Source organism: Macaca nemestrina, chromosome 6 (assembly GCF_043159975.1).
Source record: "Macaca nemestrina isolate mMacNem1 chromosome 6, mMacNem.hap1, whole genome shotgun sequence".
In the NCBI taxonomy this organism is placed as follows: Eukaryota; Metazoa; Chordata; class Mammalia; order Primates; family Cercopithecidae; genus Macaca; species Macaca nemestrina.
In genome coordinates, this window is record NC_092130.1 from 93,103,876 (window position 1) to 93,125,981 (window position 22,106).

Genomic DNA, 22,106 nt, shown 5'->3' on the forward strand with positions numbered 1-22,106 from the left:
TTATATAACACTATTTCAAAGATAACACCCATCCAATAAATATTCTGCTCTGTAAAGAAATGCCTACACTAAGCACAGAGGCAAATCTACCATTGGATAATGAAGCATAGTTTTAGGTCTTTTTTGACTGCACAGGCTCCTTTCACAGCCCTTCCAGGAGGTGGAAAGGGTTTCTAACAGTGTGTTTGCATGGTCATTTGTACTTCTTATACTTACAGTTTTAAGGTGGTTCTCACATAATTACTTATCTCTTTCTATTCCTCCTTCCACTGTCTCTACTCTCCCTGCATGTGGGTGGCATTAGAGAGGTTGTGGAGATTTGGGGGATCCTATTAAGGGGAAGTTGAGTTGAAGATATGGTTAGCTTGGATTTAATGAGATATATTATACAGTTCCTTCCAATCATTTCCATGTATGGTTAAATTATTGATGGACATCCCAGTGTAGAAATGAATTTCAGGAGTACTTCTACCCCTAGCTACACCAGCTCACCCAGCTTCACAACACATATTTGCAGGGACAGAGACCTAATCAGGATATAAATTTGTATGCAAATGCCTGGCAGATAGTACATAGTAGCAGAAGAGAAAGCAGGTTAAAAATGAATAGGACCAAGGAAAATTCTCCCAAATAGTTTAACTTACATTCCGAAGACACTTGATAGAAGTCTTCCTAAACTTGACAGAAACCCTAAAGCTGTACGTAACATTATCAATAAGGAACTGTGAAGCTGAAAAAGCATTTCCAAATTACCATCAATAGGCTGGGAGCAGTGGCTCATGCTGGTAATCCCAATACTCTGGGAGGCCGAGGCAGGCGAATCACTTGAGGTCAGGAGTTCGAGATCAGCCTGGCCAATATGGCAAAACCCCATCTCTACTAAACATACAAGTTGTTAGTTGGGTGTGGTGGCAATGACTATAATCCCAGCTACTCGGAGGCTGAGGCAGGAGAATCGCTTGAACCCAGGAGGCAGAAGTTGCAGTGAGCCAAGATCACCCCACTGCCCTCCAGCTTGGGTGACAAAGTGAGACTCCATCTCAAAAAAAAAAAAAAAAAAAAAGAAAGAAAACGAAAAGAAAACAAAATTATCAATCTTTATCAAAATTTACCATGTTTGACAAGAGACTAAACTCTATTGTGTCTACAGAAAGTGATTTTTAAAAATGATTTTCGTAGAAGAGGTGATCAAGGAGTAAGCAGACAATATTACAGGAAAACATCATTAGAGAAAGTTAATTACTACAGCACTATTTTTGAATTTTATGTTGTTTGTGGTATCTGATGTATTTTAAAGTATTGTTGGCTTAGATTTGTTTTCTTAAAGATGGCCCCCACATTTATGTGTTTCAAACACTATAAAACCCAAGTGAGGCTGTGATTAGATAAAACAGTCCGTGGCCTTGTTGTAAATTAGTTGTTGGTGAGATAGTGAAGGTTTTGCTTGGGTCATGTGATAGAGTTTGGATTACAAAAACATTATCATCATAGTTACTTGTGATGAAGTCTCTGAGAAGCAGGGATTCTCTTTAAGAGAATGCACTGTCTAAACTCATCAAATATTGAAAAGTTGCTTTTAAGGTATTTCTAAGACTATACCACTGAATATTTTGTCTTTAAGTAGTTTTACTTCTGCCTTTACATTTTTAAATAGTAACTACATGTATTTGTTTAGCACTGGCCATGTTTCCAAAGTGTTTTTTCGTATTCTAGATTATAGTTTCTTGGTGGCAGTAATGGATCTTATTTCAAAATAGTAGCTTAGTGCCTGGTACTGGGTAGGTGTCCCATAAATTGTTTTCAGCAAATCAATGACTACATTTAATTGTCCAGAAAATTTTAAATTTCAGATTATTGTCAGATTACCTATGAGAAAACAGATGCAGAATGTTTGCCCCAATTCACCTAAATAACAAGTGAACAGGATTTAAAATTTCAAAAAGTAGATGTTTCATACTGTATTGATAGCATCCCACAACAGCAAATAAAACCCTCAACCCTCCTCTACATAGGCTATTTCAAAAGAAACTCACTTAATACTAATAGACAAAGAAATTATTGTCGTAAAACATTTTAGGTAAGGCATGTTTGTAACAAATGCCATTAGAACTGATAGCAGCAGCATATCCTGGTGTTAGACAAATTATTTCAGCATTACATTCATGTGGATATATATTCATTAAATTTAAATTTTATTAACTTGAGGACTATAAGTTTGAAAATGAAAGCATTTCTAACCATCTGAATTTTCTCTTCACTTGGAAAAGCATTTATCCAGTTGACATACAGTTTTATACTTCCAGCAATTAAATCCAACATTTAATATTGCCAATCCCTGTTAGAAGATAACTATTGTCCTTTACTAGAGTCGAATGACCACTTATTTTCTACCAAATAGCAGACATTAATGGAATTGACTCACCCAGTCAACTGTGCTGAATCGTTTAAATGGACAAGGGCATCTGTGCAGGCAAAGAAAGAGTCTATTTTGTAGACCTTTGATAATGCCTGGCATCTTATAAAACATTCACAGAATTCAGAATTTTTGAAATAACAATTGGAATACTTCTTTTCCTAAGGAAAACAAAAATGCAAGGAAGTCCTCTACCAAGGGCCACTAGGTAATTCTTGGCAAATACTTGTTCCAAAACACTCTGATGAAGCCAAAAATTCTTCGTCTCCCAATAGTTGAACATATTGAGAGAACGAAAAGAAGATGGCTTTTCCAATTTTGGCTACAATATCTCAGTTCTTCTTAAAGAAAATTAGAATCAAAAGAGCATCGAAAGGAAATTCTAAAATCAACTCAATTCTTTCACAGTGCAGCCCTGCCTGCAGAGAGACAGCCTTAAGGAGCCACAGACAACAGACCCTATGTGCTTCCTGACAAGGAGGAAGGCTACAGAACTGCTCCAGGAGGGAGTAGTCACACTGCGATTTGCCACTCAAAAACACAGCTTGCTTATTCACTCAGCTGTGCACCAGGTTTCAGGTTTGAGTTTTAGGGAAAACCAAAAATTCAAGAGTAGCAACAGATGCTCCTCATCTTGAAGTTTCTGCCCACATGCTGCCACTTGAGTCAAGGAAAGAAGCAGCTAATTCAGCAAGGCTGGGGAATTGAGAGTTTGATGTGGGGCCATAATATAGTTGCTAATACATCAGATCCCCATCCCTGCATTTATACCGATGCCAAACCCCAACAGTCTTTGAGCATTCCCTGAAAAGACATTGCTGGCAATAGCATCAAGCTCTGCAAGGGGAGCACCAAATCTACAAAGTGCACACCTCTAGTAAAGAGCAAGTTTAAAATCTTTTCTTGGGTAGCGGTGGTGGTGGGAGGATGGCAGTATATTTGATGGCGCGTTTGATGTTGGTCATATGGAAAAATGAAAGAACCACAGAGAAAACTGTTTATTCCTTGCTTACAGAAAAAAACTTTCTGTCCTATCCAAAGGGATAAGTGGTTTCTATCCTCCACTAAGAGGTTGAATGAGCCAGATAAAGAGGTAAGCCAAGATTATGTTTTATGCAAGCGACACGCCATGAAGAAAGCAGAGTACAGAGAGTTATATAGAAACTGACTAATCTAAAAGTGGTCTCATGAACATGAATCTGTCAAAACCTAGGGTCCCAGGTTCTGTTAATCCTTTCTGTTTACTCCCATCTGTCTCCCTCCCTTTTATTCCCACTGCCAAATAATAATATTTATAATCCAAATATTTCAATACTTGAATCTGAATTGTCTGTTTCTAAGGATGTCATGAGTCAGATTCTTAAATTATTAAAACATGTACACCTCCAGACCCCATGTAGCAGATACTGTGGCCAGCTCACTCAGCAATCATTCCAAACCTCTTTTAGTCTGCCTTCCTGTCTGCATTGGCTTGAAGGCTAAAAACAAGATTTCCCATACTCTTTAGCTGCTAGGATTCCAGACATAATTTAGATCTGCCAATTGGTATACTCCCAGAAAACTGAATCTAAGCTGAATTCCATAGAAGGAGACGAGCAGAGCGTATGACATGCATCTTTCTGGTGCAAATAGTGGCATGGGTTTTATGAGGCTGGAGTTGACAGTTGTGGCTGTGGTTTCTTGATTCAACAGGTTCTTGAAACAATCATCTGTTATTCCCTTTGTAATCAAGCTCTGCTGCACGGTTAGAAAAATCATTCCAGAAAGTGTCTGTTTTATGAGGTTTGCCGATGATTACACAAGCCACAATAGACCCTTGAATTAAAACCAGATAGAATGGATTTTATGTTCTGCAGCTAAAAACCTGACTATTACTCTCTTTCTCCATTTTATAGTAGGACCTAGAAACAAGGGGAGAGGGACAAGTCAATGCTGTGAGAAGAAACCAGTCTATTCAACTATACTTCTTTCTCTCAGACACCCTATTCATGTTTCCTAGAAATTTACAGCTGGATGAATTTACAAAACTGTGAGTGTCACTATTTTAATTTCTAAATTAGATGTACTAAGTTCATAAAAATCTATTATTCAAGCTACCAGGTCACATTGATTCAGAGAAATGTTCTATCCATAAAAGAATCATACTTTTATGTAGCATCGACAAAACATTTAATAGATTTTTATCCAAGTAGTTCACTCAGGACACTGGTTGTTAGAAGGGCTGCCAGAACCATTGCTTTTCCCATGTGCTAAAAATTTATTCTTGTATTCTAGGTCACTTGTAGACTTCTTTTTAGGGTTTTAGGAGATATTCTATTTGGAGAACTATAAACAATATTATTTTAATCAAAATTATTCTATATTATTGGAATTTTGCTTGAATATATTACAGGAAAGAGGTCTTGATCCAGACTCAAAGAGAAGGTTCTTGTATCCCACTCAAGAAAGAATTCAGGGCGATTCCACAGGGTAAAGTAAAAGTAAGTTTTTGAGGAAAGTAAAGGAATAAAGTAATGGCTACTTCATAGATAGAGCAGCCCTGAAGGCTGCTGGTTGCCCATTTTTATGGTTATTCCTTGATGATATGCTAAACAGGAGTGGATTATTCATGCTCCCCCTTTTTAGACCATATAGGGTAACTTTGTGACATTGCCATGGCATTTGTAATCTGTCATGGTGCTGGTGGGAGTGTAGCAGTGAAGACAACCAGAGGTCACTCTAATGGCCATGTTGGTTTTGGTGGGTTGTGGCTGGCTTCTTTACTGCAATCTGTTTTATCAGCAAGATCTTTATGACCTGTATTTTGTGCCAAGCTCCTATCTCATCCTGTGACTTCGAATGTCTTAACCGTATGAGAATGAAGGCCAGCCTCATTTTATCCAGCCCTATTCAGGATGGAGTTGCTCTGGTTTACATGCCTCTGACAAATATACAGAAGCACCCATCACACATGAACAAAAGTTATTGTATAGAATGAAATAAAAGTATTTGGAAAATCTTGCCTGAGAATTACCCTTTCTACCCAGATTCTCATTAATCACCCAGTAAGGAAACTACAAGGAGAGTCCCAAGTTACCATACTGATTAAAATTCTCACTGTCTAGGTTATCTCATTCCTTCAACATGTGGTCCATTCTAACTTAGAACTGTGCTTCTGGTACATGCTAACAGTGATGAGAGACAGTTAACATATAATCAGAGAAATCCAAAATTTGAATAGTGCAATTTTTAAAAATAAGGATAAACTTTAATTTAAAAAAGAAATACATAGAACTGTTAATGCAAAAAGAGGTTTTTCCTTGTGAAAAAGGTAAAATCATTGCACACACACTGAAAGATCTTTCTTTTTTTTTTCTGTCTGTTCTAATACATATTTCCAAAGCACACAGTGATATTTATTGGGTCAAAAATTATTGGTATCTCTGAAAATAAAACTTTTAAGAAACATTTATAGAGATTATATAAGAATAAATTAGAAACAAAAATAAATGGATCGACCATTTCTCTAAGCATATTTTATTAGCTGACAGGTTGTCTATTAAATAACCTAACCATATAGAAGTAATGGAAATAAAATCCCGAAACGGTCTTTTGATACAATACAGAGAAACGAGAGCCTAAAACACATTGCCTCAGTAAAAGTTACAAAACTGAAAAAGGATCAGAATGAAATTCAAAGAGTAAAATCTTTGAAGGAGACAATAAGGTCAAAGTCTTCTGATCCCATACTAAAACTACTGATTTTTATTTTATTTTATTTTTTCCTTTTTTGAGATGGAGTTTTGCTCTTGTCGCCTAGAGTGGAGTGCAATGTCATGATCTTAGCTCACCACAATCTCTGCCTCCCGGGTTCAAGTGATTCTCCTGCTTCAGTCTCCCGAGTAGCTGGGATTAGAGGCATGCCCCACCACGGCTGGCTAATTTTGTATTTTTAGTAGAGATGGGGTTTCACCGTGTTGTTCAGGCCAGTCTCAAACTCCTGACCTCAAATGATCCACCCATCTCGGCTGCCCAAAGTGCTGGCATTACAAGCGTGAGCCACCTTGCCCAGTCAAAACTACTGATTTTTCATCAGCCATTTAGTCAGTAATTATGCCACGCCAGTTTCTCTGCTCAGCGATTGTTAACAGAATACAATGTTAATCACCATAACATAATTTTGAGTGTTTACAATGTTCTGGACTTTGATGGGTACTATAGACACATAATTTCATTAAATCCTCACAATGACCTCAAGATGCAAGTACAATTATTATCTCCATTTGCATCTGAAAGAGTTGAAAAGAAGATAGTTTAAGGAAATTACCAAAGGTCGAAGAAGTGGGATTTGAATCAGGTTTTCTATTTCAGACTTGGTACTATTAACTTGTACACAATACTGATTTTTTTCACAGCCTTCTCTTAGGCCTAAAACTCATCTTACCAAATAGGCACATTCCTCTATGTGACTGTCCTCCCATATGTCAGGGTACAAAGGAACATGTTCAACCACCAAACAGGTGAAAACTGAACTGGGAATCCACAGTGTTTCAGTTAGGACGTTTATATTGCAAAAGAACCAAACAACTCCAACCTTTAGTCCAAGCATGTATAAGCAATAAAAAAAGGAGCTCAATGGCTCAGGTAACTGAGAATTCCAGAAGAGGTGATAATATTTCTCTTTTGCTTTATGCTGAGGTTCCATTGACACCAGGTTCCAGAATCCCCCTGCTCCCTCTGCTCCCTCTGCTTCTCCCTTGGCTCCAGTCACAGACAGCCTCTACCTGGTGATAGTAAGACGGTTGAAGGAGCTTTAACTTCTCATTCTTTCAAGTTCGAGTCAAACTAGAAATAGAGAATACTTATTCCCTGGCTCAGATCAAAAGATTGGGAGTAGCAATGTGTTACTTAAGTTTTGTAACGTGAGTCATACCGAGACCAACAGTGTGTCCAGGGAAATGGGGTGTTCTGATTGGGTAAGGCTGAGGTCTCCTACTCCACCTCTGGAGTCAGGGAATGTGGCTGATATATCACAAAACCTTAAATAAAAGAAGGGCCAATCCTCAAACAAAACACAGAGATTGCTACCAAAAGAAATAAATGAACGTTGAATGATTATAAAACCAAGCTTGTCAAATATTCACTGCTCTAGCAACTGACCACAGGCAAGTCACCAGACATTTCTCTCGGACTCGTTTTCTTCATCTCTACAATGAAGGATTAACCTAGATGATTTCTAATATCTGAATTGAACTTAAAGTTCTATGGAAAGTCCAAAATCATAAACATTATTCTTTGGTACACCATCACTTCCATATTTGACTTTCGCTTGCCTTTAATGCCATCTACTAGGTGCTTTGGCCTCTTGCGTTCTTCGCTGCTGACCCCAGATCCACCTCCTTGGTAAGGCTAAAATTCATAATGAAACTCTGCACTCCATTTAGACTTCTCTCAGGCCCGACCCCCAATCCCCCACAAATCTGATCTTCTCCTGTGCTCCCTTCTAGGTAATTTGCAGACATAAATATATATTGATATACAAAGAACACATTAGGTTCAATCAACAGTTTTAATAAAAACTGTTATCATAAGTGCTATTGGGTGAATAAGTTACCACCCCTTGCTAATATGCTAATATTGCATTCATTCACGTCTGATGTAAACAATGGCTTAACTCCTAGACTAACTCTCTTCTAGGATTTGCTGTGGGTGTGTTTCATGACATTCTAATTCAGCATCCTACACTTTCTATAAGTAAAAGAAGCTCTTCTACTGTTACCGTTTTTAAGCCCAGCCCCAGAAAATTAGATTAATATAATGTTCTATGAGTTGATAAGATCTATATGTGGAGGGATTCTATCTTATTCATCTTCACATATTCTAAAACCTGGAACATAGTCAGAATTAGTATGGGATGAATGCTGTAGCCTACTGCCCTGGAATTGTCAACCTATAAAGTGATGACATATATGTATATAATGTATATAAGCTTATATATTATATATTATATTATAATATATTATATTATAATATATATATTATATATAATATATTATATATTATACACGTATATACATATATAATGTATATAAGCTTCAAAGTTTCAAAGTTCTCATACTCAGAATCCAATCATTCATTCATCCAATAAAAATATGCCAGACAGATTTCTGGCACTAAAGAGTCAATGGGGAAGAAAATAGACAAAAATCTTATTCTCATAAAACTTACATTCCATTGAGGATATAGAGTGTGAAATAATAATTAAATATTATAATGTCAAGGAGTGATACATGCTAGAAGGAACACAAAGTAGAAAAAAAGAAACAGAGAAAGATGAGGATGGTGTTGGTTTAGAAAGAGTGTGCAAAGATTGCCTGGAATTAGGAGATTTTGAGCAGATTCTCTCTTCCTGGTCCTCACTGTACAAAATAGGAAAGTTTGCTTGTCACATTTCATATCAAAAGCTCTACATAAGCAAGAGACACAGTTGAGTTAGAAAATATCTGAATTGCTCCAAATTCCATGCTACTGATTCTTTTGTAATTACTGATAAAAGATGTCAAAACTAGATGTATTATAGTTATAGATTGAATAAAACTCATCCTCAAAGAAATTTAGGATGAAAGAAGCAACAAAAGTGGTGTCAAAAAGGTAATGATCCTTGTAGAAACACGCTGATTGCAGCTTTGCTCTGCTGGGGAGGGTAGTCTGCAATGTCACTCAGGCAATGGAACCTGGACAGTGAGGTTTCTCAAGGCCTTGCTGCCATGGGGCATGCACTATAGATGCAAATATATGTTCTTTCCTCATCATTATTCATAATGGCCCCCAACAGACTCTTATAAAGCAAAACATCATTCAGTAAGCTCAGTATCCATGAACTTAAAATATGCTTCTTCACTCATGTGCCACTAATTACAACTGAACTAACTAAAATATATTTATAAACCATTATCCCATAGAGGTTACCTCAGGCCATTTTAGGAGACACTTTCCCAGAAAGTGATGCTGTTACAAAATTTTTAAAAGGAACTTGAAAACCAAGTAATGGATAATTTTTCCTTCCTTGTTAGAATGTCAACAGAAAATCCTAAGAGTTTAAAAAGATGTTTAAAAACCCCAACACTTCAGTATCAAGCATTTTGTTTTAATTATTCATTTATGAAAGCATAAACATACCCACACACCTCAGTTTTAAATATCATGTAAAATGAAGAGTCTGACTTAATAACCTATTCCTATTCTGATTCACTGCAATTCTAAAGTTATATGATTCTGTGGGGTTTTTTTTAAGTTTTATTTTTACAGATTTAGGGGGTACAAGTGTGGTATTGTTACACGGATATATCCTGCTGTGGTGAAGTCTGGGCATTACAGTCTAACCATCACTCAAAAATAGTGTACATTGTACCCTTTAGGTAATTTCTCATGCCTCACCCTTCCTCCCACCCTCCTGTTTCTTCTGTCTCTAATGTCTGTAATTCCACTCTCTATGTGCTTGTGTATGCATTGTTTAACTCCCATTTAGAAGAGAGGACATGCAGTATTTGACTTCCTGCTTGACTTTGTTAAACTTAAAAAAGAGAAATAATGGGCTGGGCGCAGTGGCTCACGCCTGTAATCCCAGCACTTTGGGAGGCTGAGGCGGGTGGATCACGAGGTCAGGAGTTGGAGAGCAGCCTGGCCAATATAGTGAAACCCCGTCTCTACTAAAAATACAAAAAAAAAAAAAAAAATAGCCAGGCATGGTGGCAGGTGCCTGTAATCCCAACTACTCGGGAGGTTGAGGCAGGAGAATCGCTTGAACCAGCAGGCAGAGGCTGCAGTGAGCTTTGCAGCTGAGATCGCACCATTGCACTCCAGCTGGGTGACAGTACAAGACTCTATCTCAACAAAAAAAAAAAAGAAAAGAAAAAAGAATAATGATAAAGTTAAGCCCGAATGTGATGTTGATGGAAATAAATCCATTTTTCAGGTACTCTCTTTTAAAGTGAGAGATAAATTACTCGACACCATAAAGAACATTCAAGATACATGATACCATTGAAAAGACAAAATAACAAAACTCTTCATTACATTAAATGCATTAACTCTATAGATGCACACACATAGATGCACGCACGCATGCGCCCAATAGACACACACACACACAGAGAGAAATGGAAAACTAAACCTTTTGCCATATAATTGAAGCCAAATAAAATATAGTTAAATATCTAGTTTTTGTAAATAAAAGGAATTATTTGACTGAATTATATATGATATACTCTATCACATATAAAACATATAGTATATTATTTGTATAAATATATCACTTTAGAATTCATGTGATTTTATGTGTCTGTATATATAGACACACATTATATATAATACATGTGTATATATACAAATATATACAAAACTCTACATATGTATACACACATACATATATACATTTTAGCCTATTATATTTCTTGGGCGTGAATAAACACCCTCTGGTCTATAGCACATAATGACAGAATAATGCCGTCATAGAAATTAAATAGTCTTTTGATCTTTGTTCCTAGCCCTCTATTCCAAAATGTATAATTCAAGATACGATAATTTAAAGAGCAGCAGAATTAGCAACAACTATTCATTTTACTCTTAAAAAATGGCCAGATCTATTTCTAGGTCCGAATTGCTTTCCTTGACTTGAAAATATCAGGTACACCTCAAGTTTACAAAGCCTCATCATAATTCCATACCTGAACACAACACTTTTGGCATTTATGAAGAAAAAATTACCTATACCATGAAACAACAAAGGGCTATGCTCACCTTAAAAGAAAACTACTACAAACGTCTGAGTAATAATTAAAGGTATGCAAAAAGCATTTTATATGAACTACCTGGCCTCTAGTATTCTCCTCCTGGGAAACATTATTGAGGATTTTGGCAGCATCTAGAGACAGAGGCAAATAGTAAAGAAATATGTAGAGTGACATAAAAGTTGGACTATGTATGTTCTGTACTATAACAGTTTTATGGGGGAAAATGAGCATGGAGTCAATAAAAAAGAAGAAGCAGAGGTGAAGGGATGTAAATTGGGGTATGGGGAATAATTCAAGTGAATGAAAGAATGTTTTATGAACTAAGCAGTGGAAGCCTAAGGAAATCTTATGGGATTGGAGTGGTAAACAAATAACCCACATGTGCCTAAAACAGATAGAGAATTGATTCTGTATTCACATCTGACCACTTAATGACTATAAATCTGTCAAAAGTATTTATAATTCCAGAGGATTTGAGAGTGAAAGCAAGTATTGGGCTTACAGTTCGAATTGAAGCACAGAAAAACCCATGCTATCAGAAATACTGTAATGCAACAATATAAGCTGATGGTAGGTCTCGAATTACAACTACCAAGACAAGTAAAACCTCACGAATTCCAGCAGTAATTTTAAATTCTCAATAATTAAGATGACTTTTATTGAATATTAAAGCAATAATGATGTTTAATTATAGCTACTAATTACTGAGCTCCTATCAGATCAGAGCCCAGGCAACAGTCTACATTCTTTAAAAACACTACTCACAGCCAGAGTCAGCAACAACTCAATTCAGTGGTTAAGCTCCTTCTTCTTTTTCTTTTTCTCGAGAGTCAGACTGGGAAAATTCCCTTCCTGGTTCTGCAATTTCGTAGCGATGTGATCTTGAATATCACATCACTTGACTTCAATTTTTCATCTGTAAATATAACAATCTTGCTATCTACCTCGAAGTTTTGTCATAAGGTTAAAATAAAACAATGTGGTACTTAGCGTGCTGCAGGAAGAGTGAGCACAATAAGATGATCACTAACTGGTCACCATTATTATCAGTAATTTTCCCAACAATTTTTCAGGTAGAAATGATTATCCCCATTTCACAATTCATCTAATAAAGCATAAAGCTGTAAATTGGAAACAAATCTGTCTGGCAAAAACACACAAACAAAAAAAAAATCAAGATTAAAAATATGTATATGTGATACTGCCTAATTAATAAATTGTGTGCTTACATCACTGTTGTCAACTATATTTGGTCATTAGCTTACAAAGATTTAATTCATATTTATCTTTTGGCTCTATGGAGTAACTAAAGTGATAAAATGCTAAATAAACAATTGAAAATGGGAGGAACAGACCTCTAAGATAATGTTGATTAACCTTATTGATGGCAGAACATTTTAACATGAGCAAATCAACCCTGAAAGGTGAATTTATGTGCGAAACAATGGTATTTAAAGGCAACTTTTTTGTTGGAGTAAAATGCATTACATTATTTGGCATCTTTGCAATATACAGGCCATATTTATATCATTTTATTCTTTTTTTGGTCAGTTTTTGCATGTCAGTAAAGATACACCTTTAAAATTTCTTTGTGGAACTAAAAAAGTGTGTTGTCCTAGAAAGTTGTAAAATAGTCTTTAAAAATAAAAACGGATTACTTCACTATAGCAAAACATTTTAGGAAGAGTTCCAGATTCTTTCAGACAAACTTAAATTCCAGGCTCCTTATTTTTCCCGGAGGTTTAATCTATGGTACTACATGGAATTGATTCCAAGTATGAGGTTTTCCAGTAAATATGATTTTCCTCTTTGATCAGTTCTGGGAGAACATGATAGAAGAGCACAGAACAATATGTGAATCAAATTTTTTAAACATTTATTTACTCAAGTAGGCATTTTCTTCAAGCACAAATTAATGTAAATCAAGCAGGGGGAGAACTCTGACCTTTGAAATTATACTTGCATAGTCAGATTTCCCTAACAGAGTGCATGTTTACAGTATCTTTTATTTAAATCAATATCCTTTATGCATGAGCAGAGAAAGGAAAAGAGAAATGCCAACAGCAAATAGAGAGAACCCAAATGATTTAGCTCAGCAGAGTGGAATAATGAGCCATGCTCTCCCCAGCGTCCAAGTCACTCTGTGATATTTAGCTAGGCACTTACAGAACTATATTAGCTCTTTCAGGTCATTAAGATGCCATTTTGTGCACTTCCATAGTCAACTTACTCTCTGAAGCATCCAAGTTGCTACTGGAGAATGACTGAAGCAGTGTGGTGAATAAACTGCCTGATTAATTTATGGCTTGATCACAATATTAGTTAACGGATAGAGAATGTTCAGGGAGGGAGCATTTATCTGATGTGTGTTGGACTGAAATGAGCTGAAGCATTGAATTAACACTATGGGATGAAAAAAATATTTGTTTGTATCCTTTAAATATAATGGCACATGTAAAAGGAAAGATTCCTAATGTTTTCAATTTGTATAACAATTCTTTGGGTACCACTAATAAAGATGCTATTGAAATATTCAAGTCTTGTCAGCTTTAAGTACAAATCAAAAAGTTACACACGTGCCACGTATAGTTCAAAAAAGAGTCATAATCAGCACATTTCACACATTTTTAAGTATGAAATGTTATAGTTTGAGTCAATTCAATCATAATTTTGAATCCATTTGGGACCTCTACCTCATGTTAATCTATCAAAGATAAGTCCTAAAGTCTTATTTAAAATGTTGCTTGGTATAGGAGACTGTTTGAATGAGAAAATGTCCTGTCAGGGGCATGCCCTCAGCTTTTAAGTAGCAGGGGTGTCCACTCTCAAGCCCACATACAAAACCAACTGAAGTTCTGGAACCCGTTTGTATGTTATTTCCTAAGCAGATGCCCATCACCTGACTACCCTCATAGGAATGATGGAGCTGTCAGTGTCTGTTTGCTCCCCACATTTTTGCCCTAGTTAAAATTATGGTGAACTGAATTATCTGCTTACAAACTATTACAATTCACCCGTTTTTTTTTTTTTTTTTTTTTTTTTTTTTTTTTTTTTTTTTTTTTTTTTTCCGAGAAGGAGTCTCACCCTGTCACCCAGACTGGAGAGCAGTGGCGCGATCTAGGCTCACTGCAAGCTCAGCCTCCCAGGTTCACGCCATTCTTCTGCCTCAGCCTCCTGAGTAGCTGAGACTACAGGTGCCCACCACCACACCTGGCTAATTTTTTGTATTTTTAGTAGAGATGGGGTTTCACCATGTTAGCCAGGATGGTCGTGATCTCCTGACCTCGTGATCCACCCACCTCAGCCTCCCAAACTGCTGGGATTACAGGTGTGAGCCACCGCGCCCGGCCTGTTTTGTTTTGTTTTTCTATCATGAATCTATTTAAGTCACAGATGATTTGACCCAATAAAAAAAATTTTAATTTTTATAAAACTTATCTAGAATTTGAAGCTTCTGCTTACAGATTGATATCAATAAAATGAGAATTTGAAAAGTCCTTAGCACTATACATTTTACCCAAATAACTAAGAACATAGAGAGCTTGCTCATGTTTCCTACAGATGAAGACATGTCTATGATGGCAATCTAAGTGCGAAAGACAAATGTTCTTTTCAACTCTATGATATTTAATTAAACATATTCTTTACCAAGAAAATCAATCATAATAGTAAACACTTTCATAGCCTTTACTATATGTCAAATATGTTCTAAGTCCTCTGACTAGCTGCATTAAGTTAATCAATCTTCTCAATCCTATAGGCTAGCTTCTGTTATTATCTCCATTTTGCAGTTAAGAACAGTAAGGCATAGAGAAGCTGAGTATTCATCCAATGCTGTCCAGCTAATACAGAAGAGAGCAGGGATTCAAACTCAGGCAGCATGTCATCAAGTCCAAGCTCCTGGCCACCATGCTACGATCCTCTCAATGTCTCTGTAATTCTCTTACAGATACATCTCATGGGTTTCAGTAGCAACATGCTACGATTCAGTGCTTTCCAAGCTTTTCACATCATGGCACACATAAAAGAAGAATTGCATTTAATCTGTAGACTCAGATGAAAGTATGAGGCTGCTTGTAGTCAGAGATACCATCCTAGGGCTTGCTTCTGGCCACTCTGAAGAATGAAAAGGTCAATGTCTCATCTATACCATTTCAGGCACACAATGTGCCTCAGCACAATGGTTAATAAGCTTCCTATAATCAGCTGCGAGAGCCACAGTTTTCCAAGACAGAGACAGATTCTGAAATACACCATTTACATTTCTACCAGTTTAGAAATAGGAACTACCATTCAAAGCGGAAAGGGCAAAACCATACAGAGGATGAGTTCGGGTGCAGATATGATCAACTAGGTCGTAGGTTAACTATCAGATCATCTTAAGCAAGCCGCACACATGTTTATGAATGCCCTAAAAGTGGACACATTTGCAAATCCACATTAAATACACATTAACCTAATTTCCATTAATGCTTTACTGGGGGTCTGAAGAGCTTTTCTTTGAAATCGAAGACCTTCCATATTGTACAATCTTTGGTAAGAGCAGTGCTGATGAAAATGATCAATGCAATCCTATATAAATAATTTTCAGCATTGCAGGTGGATCACAGATGGCAGAGAAAGTTCATACATATATACCTGTTATAAATTCTTAATTTATTCAGTCAAGGATACCAAATGAATCACTTGTAGCTGGTGTTATAGAATATACTGCAGGAATGACATAACTTTAGGGTGAGTTTTCTGGTTCCTCTACTCAGTTTCTCAGGATACTCTTTGCCTTTAGGATCCTGCCAGTGTTAAGAAAGAAGCAAAATATTTGTTATACCAGAACTCTTTTACATGCAGTCTTTCATCACCAATCCAGAAAAACTTGCACCCATGATCTATATACTTCTTTTAAAGAGACTATTAACAAATATCCTTGTTCCTGATACAAATTTAATGTAAATGAATTTTCTCATCTACAAGGAAAAAGCATTGTCAAGTGCCTTGTTTCCCATAAATGATATCTGTATCTATAATTTTTCAGTGTTCTTAGAAGCTCACCTTCCAAAGGTACTACAGCACTCCTAATGTTTCTTCATTCCTGAGTTAAATATATGCAGTTATATTAATATATCCATCTTTCTTAGACAACTTATTTTGTCTATGTTATGAAGGTGAATCTAATATCATATAATTGTTTTATTCACTTCATTTGTTTAACTTATTTGAGTTTCTACTAAATAGCAGACACTGTTTAAGATACTGCAATACAGTTCTCAAGGAGCTTGCAAACCAGTGGAGAGGGACATGAAAAAGGCACACATTACAAACAATATAGCAGAAGCTAGTAGGAACAAAATGATGGATGTGGTGAAGATAATGGGGTATTGTGGGCACAGGGATCGTAGTAACTTCCACTGTGTACTTATAGTTGGTTAGAAAATTTTGTAGAATAAGGGACATGCAAACTGGGCCCTGATGCATAAGTAGAAATTTTCAAGGCAATTAAAAATGGAAAAGACATTCCAAGGAGAAGGATTACTGTATACAAAGGAAGAATGCTATGAAAATTGTTTTCAGGAAATGATCCACAGTTCATTGGAGATAGGGCAAAGGATGTGCATAGGACATCCTATGGTGAAATGGATTTGAGAGACATACTCTCAGAAGATAAGCCAGAGACGCAGAGGAAGCTAGAATTTGAAATATCTCCTTGCCCCCACCTGCACAAATGATTTGTTTTTGTCCTGTAAGATACTATTTTTATTTAAAAGTTTTGCATTTGTTGAATAGCCTTCCTTCCCCCTTCTTTATGGACTTACCTCTTTAACACCATAAATATTAATTTTTCAAATAAATTAATTATTACTTTTAGAAAATTATACTCTCTCCGTAACAGGATTTTACCTATTAACCCTAGATTCTTATCTCAGTACTGAACTATCCAAATCCCTCTGACCTTTCCCAGAAGTTGGACATCCTTGCTGTACGTGCAGCCAGAATTACCGGCTTGCTGGTAAGTGCCTTCAAGGCCAGGGATTCAGGGATTCAATCACATTGTATCAGTCACATACATTGTATAGAATCAATTTTTACCAAAGTTACATTACATTGGATAAATCTAGGAGTAGAAAAACATCAACCCTGAAAGACACAGACTAGAAATAAAGAATTTTAAAGTCTTAGGTATACCACAATTCCCTAATCAGATTCTGAACTTTCAGCTTCAAAACAATAATTCTTAACCTGTTCTGCTACCTCTACAAGCTACTGTGGGTGTTCTCTTTGGGATTATAAAAGTTATATTTCCTGAATTGGTTAAAGCTGTTTCCTGGGTGTCCTCTTTGATGAATACAAGCATGTTTAGACTTAAAAAAATTCTAAGTCAATAATCTGTCATAACAGTACCCTTATTCAGACTCCTACATGAATTTTATTAAAAGAAAGAAAAACTAAATTGCATGGATTCATTAAAACTATTCAGTACACTATAATTATAGGATTACTCAAATGCTTCCTTTGAACAGTTGCGGTCTTTAAAATTAATACCCACACATGCTTCATGTGCACATACACTTTCACACACACACGTACCTTGTTTGTGAACACCTCTTCCAGAAATGAATCTAATGGGAGAATTTGGGGAATTTAAAACAATAAGGAGAAGAGAATTTGGGGTAAAATACTGACATGAGCAAAGATGTTTTCCCACTACCCTCTCAAGGTATGGAAGGTCTTTGGAAATAAAAATAAAAAATAGGGAAAAACTTCTACCCATCTGGAAATTAGAAAAGGTGCCATCAAAAATCAGAAGCTTTGGTGAATTTCTTCAAGATAGAGTCCAGACAGGACTGGACTAAGAGAGATCTAGAGGCATGCAAAAATTGAATTTACCTAGGAAATAAGTGGAGGAGAATTTGAACAAATCCCACATGGTTCAATTCACACAGGGTTGGGGGTACAGGGAGAGAAAGGAGATTGGGGTACACCAGATGGCCACACCAAACAGCATCTCAGTTTATGGAGTTTCTATTCCAGAGTCAGCAATCAGATAAAGAAATGTCAGCAACTGGGGACTTTCTTGAAGAACAGATTGCTGTCCCAAAGAGAAAACTTAATTGATAAAACTTCTTCACGGAGTGAGCAGCTACAAGAAGCTATCATCGTAGTTGGAAGTGGCATACCTAGCACATTTGATAACCAGAGTAGATAATTTTTAAACCACCTTTCTCTATATGACAAAAATAATAATCATGTAATAATCAGTAATAATCATTATTTTACTTACTTTTTTTGGTTTTAAAACAGTTAACATTCAATGGAATAAAGTTTTATTTTAAAAAATATTTAAATGCAGGAAAATATTTCATGCTTGAAGTAAATTTTGTGCTTACTAGAAAAATGTGATCACCTTGCCATTCTCGCTCTGTTTCATTCCTTTCCATTTTAAACACAAATAAAAACTCCAGGTGATCACATAGGAAAACTGACAAATAACTACAGATCTGATTATTAATTTTTACAATCACTATTCAAATTGATGATTGAAGACTCAAGCTATACCTTAAGTCACCATTATTACAAATGTTAGCACATGATGATAATAAAAAGCAAACTGACTTTTAGTTGGGTTTATTATTGTTTTTAAAGTCTCTTCAGACAATGCACCCCCTTATTGCCCGCACACTAAGCTCTGATAAAGAGAATGAACAGTAGATTGGATTCTGCATAAGGTTATTTTACTGTAGTGGAATGTAAACTCAGGAAATCAACCCAGAACTCAAACAAAACTAAAAGATGAAAATAATGCGGTGAAATATGTTAAATGTGGAAGACTCAGAGAATTCAACCTATAATAGGCATTCCAGAAAGAGAAAAACAATTTTTAAGAAATTACAAAATTAATTAAAAAAACTTTTTTTAAGAAGTTTAGGCTGAAGACCTAAATCTTTATCAAAGGGATTTGGCAAATATAAAATGTTAATAATGAGAAGTGACAATATTGTCATATATCCTAGTTATGACCCTTACATTTCATAGGGGGCTAGGAGGCATCCAATTACCATATAGAAAAGCAGATCACTTCCAAATGAACACAAAATTCAAGTTTGATTTAGATATCTCCTTGCCAGTGAACAATCAAGCCATAGCCATGGAGTTTTGAGAAGAAAAAAATAAAAGTTAAACCCAAGATTTATTTCTCCATCTTTGATTCTGTTCATGTGAAAAAGCAATAGAAAGGCATTATAGTCATTAAGTGGTCAAAAAAGAAATTCACTCATGTACCCTTTCTGAAAATGATTAGATATTGTTTTAACTCACAAATGGATAAATAACAATCACAACAGAGCAAGAATGAAAAGTGATTGTTGATAAGACGCTAAGATGTGGTAAGGCAGATGAGAAGGAAAATGAAGTAAGACTTAATTTTCATCTAACCTAACTTCTAATTACAGCTTCACTCTTCACATTGAATATTAAGCAGAAACAGTAAGTCCAAATATTTTTAAATGTCAAATGTAACCACTATTAAAAATATACAGCACATGTAACTTCCAAATCATGGAAGTGAAAAGGGTAGAATAAAATAACAAGTAACTATAGAAAACAATGTGATAGTAAGAAGCCCAAATATATCAGATATGGTGACTAATATAAGTAGATTATGCTTCCTATTAAAACGTAAAGAATGCCAGGCTAAGTTAAACAAACAAACAACAAAATCCCAAATCTATGTAATTCAAATGTAGGTGAGATTACACTCTCCTATAAAATTAAAACAAACACTCTTTGTATTATCCCATATTTTACAAGATCAATGCTCTGGGGTGGTATATGCATATAGTCATTGCTGGGCTTACAGTCTTTTCATTTCTGAACTCAGAATCTCACTTTCATCTGACCTCCAGTTTCTCCATCTTCTGCTCCTGTTCTTTTCCTGAATTTCCCCATTCCCATCCTCACAGACAAGCAGTGGTAGGGGTTGCAGTCATCACTGAAGCTTGGGTGCCATGGAAAGTGCTGTGTCACCCTGTTGTATGTCCTTCTTTCATCAAAACTCCCTGCCAATCTCCAGCCCTCTCAGAATTCCAAGAACTCCTTACCCATTGTGCTTGTGGAAAACTCAACAACCCTCCTTTCTTAAGAAGAGTAGTTTATCTAGCTTTTGAGCCACAAATAGACTTCCATCCTATCTTTGCTCTTCCAAAGTCAATAACATCACTACTCAAACAACTCTTCTACTCTGGGTCTCATCTTTTAGAGGCCCAGAAGAATAGGCTTTGAAAGTTCACAATTCACTTTCCCTCTTCTATAAAATTATGTAAATGCGAGAGAGCTAGATATTTTCTTTTTTCACGAATATAAATTATGCTACCACCTGTTCCCATATCTCCCCCTAGTTCCTCAAGACAGATGCTGTTTAAATCAATTTGAATCTTAAATTATACTATTTTCCTCTGTTACAAAAATGCTGTTTGTGTAAGAAGTATCTAAAATAAAATAAGGTAAAATGTTTGAAATAAAAGAATGAGCAATAAAACTGATCAGAAAAATGTAAATAAAAGAAAACAGTGATGGTAAATATGAGCCCAAGAAGAAACAAATCCACGGAAAAACATCACATCAGAAATTCATTATTTTATATTGCTAATAGGTAGAGTTTTCAATAAATATACAAGACTCATTGACCTTTATGTGCCCCATAATAAAATATCAACATAAATGGAGTTAAACTGTCAGAAATACAGGAAATTTTCAAAACCCATTTATGGGGAAGACCAATATATCTCTAATACATCTCTGTAGCTCTTTTAAAAAATAGAAAAACGATTTGGTAATTCTATAAAAACTGTATTTTTAAAGCATTTATAAAGTACTTATGGGAAAAACTTCATTAAATTAAAATAGAAATCATTTAATGTCAAAATTATAACAATAAATTTAGAAACTGGTGAATTCTAATAAAAATCTTAGGAATTCTTTTTTGGATTTTTTGGTTTGATTTTCCAGTATGTGTAGAAGAATAAATTATTGACAAAATGCAAGAAAATATTTTATACATGTATGACTGAGGGAAGTATGCTGTGCTTGATATAGAAATATAGAAGAACAATTCTTAAAATATAATGGTGCTGTCATAAATATAGAATATATAGAATATAAATCAAAACCCAGCTATGCATATATACATATGAAAACGTTATTTCACATCAGAGAGGAGAGGATGGACTGATATTCAATAAAGTATCTTAACAGATTCACTATTTTACACTCGAAGATATATTCCCAATTAAGTATAACATTGAATTTAAAGAAGAAAATGCTAGAAGAAGATGTGAAGGAATGTAATTACACTGTTGATTTTTGGAAACTATTAAAGATAGGATAGAATAGCATTAAATTCAAAGATTTATTTTTAACTCAAAGTTTCAGAAGCAAAATCAGTAGAATCTGTAGGCAAATGGCAAACTTCCTAAAAGTCTCTCAAGGATATAACAAACAGAAGGTAACAGTATGTTTAACATACAAAGATTTCTTTTCTGTGACTAATGGGCAAGAAGGAAGATTTAAAAATGTTAGCAGTATTTATTTCTATGGAATTATAGGAGTTATCTTTTTTCACTTTTCTGTATTTTCAATCTTTTCTTTTTTTACAATGAACGTGCATTTATTTTTAAACACAAGAAATGTCTATTTTAATTTTAAGAGAGTCAAAAGCTATTATGACTAAAGTTTTGATCATAGAGACACACGTATACAAAAAGAGGATTCATAAAGATATTCTTTCCCTTCAAATCCAGAGTTTCATGCAAAACACACTTGCTGAGTAAGTGGCAACCTTCTCTCTCCTTGAGTTTCTGTGAGTTAGAAGTGGTCATCTCTGCCCCATTCTGATTGTACATCCCAGCCCTACTGCAGCCCCACTCCAAAAA

General features: G+C 35.5%; 1 long non-coding RNA gene across 1 annotated transcript in view; it reads left to right on the forward strand.

Moving 5' to 3' along the window:
• Positions 1-22,106, forward strand: part of LOC139363832 (uncharacterized) — a 49,381-nt gene that overhangs the window by 14,440 nt on the left and 12,835 nt on the right. Inside the window, exons 2-3 of the long non-coding RNA XR_011624869.1 lie at positions 2,822-4,442; positions 7,745-7,795. This is a non-coding gene — a long non-coding RNA (uncharacterized lncRNA). The remainder of the gene's footprint in view (positions 1-2,821; positions 4,443-7,744; positions 7,796-22,106) is intronic.